Below are 1,453 nucleotides of genomic sequence, written 5' to 3'. Positions count from 1 at the left end.
GGGCAAGAGTGGTGGACGGAACTGGACGCGCACCATGGAAAATTAGGCAAAACCACGTACAGAGACTCGTACACGGGGACACAGGAAAAAAGTGGCCGACGCCCCTCGTGGACGGAAGTGGATGCGCGCCATGGAAAACTGGGCAAAACCACGTACGAGGCACACACACGTACACGGACCCGAGAACGGGCTGTACGTGGACACGAGGAAAAAATGGCCGACGCCCGTCGTGGACGGAACCGGACGCGCGCCATGGAAAACTGGGCAAAAACACGTACGAGGCACACAGACGTACACGGACCCGTGAACGGGCGGTACGTGGACACGGGAAAAAAGTGGCCGACGCCCGTCGTGGACGGAACCGGACGCGCGTCATGGAAAACTGGGCAAAACCACGTACGACGCACACGCACGTACACGGACCGTTACACGGACCCGTGAACGGGCTGTACGTGGACACGGGAAAAAAGTGGCCGACGCCCGTCGTGGACGGAACCGGACGCGCGCCATGGAAAACTGGGCAAAACCACGTACGAGGCACACACACGTACACGGACCCGTGAACGGGCTGTACGTGGACACGGGGAAAAAGGGGCCGACCCCCGTCGTGGACGGAACGTGACGTGCGCACATGGAAACCTGGGCAAAACCACGTACGAGGCACACACATACACGGACCCGTGAACGGGCTGTACGTGGACACGGGAAAAAAGTGGCCGACGCCCGTCGTGGACGGAACAGGACGCGCGCCATGGAAAACTGGGCAAAACCACGTACGAGGCACACACACGTACACGGACCCGTGAACGGGCGGTACGTGGACACGGGAAAAAAGTGGGCGACGCCCGTCGTGGACGGAACCGGACGCACGCCATGGAAAACTGGGCAAAAACACGTACGACGCACACACACGTACACGGACCCGTGAACGGGCTGCACGTGCACGGACCGTTACACGTACACGGACCCGTGAACGGGCGGTACGTGGACACGCACGTACACGGACACGTGAACGGGTACGAGAGGTCCGGGAGAAAAAAAGGCCCATACGCCATGGAAACCGGGTCAAAACTAGCTAATGATGGTCAAGAAACGGTGCCATGGCAGCGAAAACATGTCTCATGGCAGAAAAACGCTGCCACGGCGGCGTTTCAAAACAGTGTACCCCTCCTTCACAAACTGAAGGGCAGGGGTCCCAATGGGGGCTAAAACCCTCGGGTATAGTAGGGAGGAGGGGTCCTTCCTGGTGGGCGTACGGAACACGGTTGGTTTTTCTTAGGAAAAACACCCGTTTTCTCGTACGCCCATCCTTTCCCAACGTTGCCTCGGATGTCCCGTCGTTATGCCATCACGAAGGTGCTGGCCCGGTCCCATGTACGTCTCGTGAGAAATCCTGACCCTACAGCCGAACGTGGCTCGGGAAACAGGAAAGTACCCCGTTACGTACACGTTC

This window comes from Aegilops tauschii, unplaced genomic scaffold (genome assembly GCF_002575655.3).
Source record: "Aegilops tauschii subsp. strangulata cultivar AL8/78 unplaced genomic scaffold, Aet v6.0 ptg000825l_obj, whole genome shotgun sequence".
Classification (NCBI taxonomy): Eukaryota; Viridiplantae; Streptophyta; class Magnoliopsida; order Poales; family Poaceae; genus Aegilops; species Aegilops tauschii.
Note: the sequence above shows the minus strand (reverse complement) of the source record.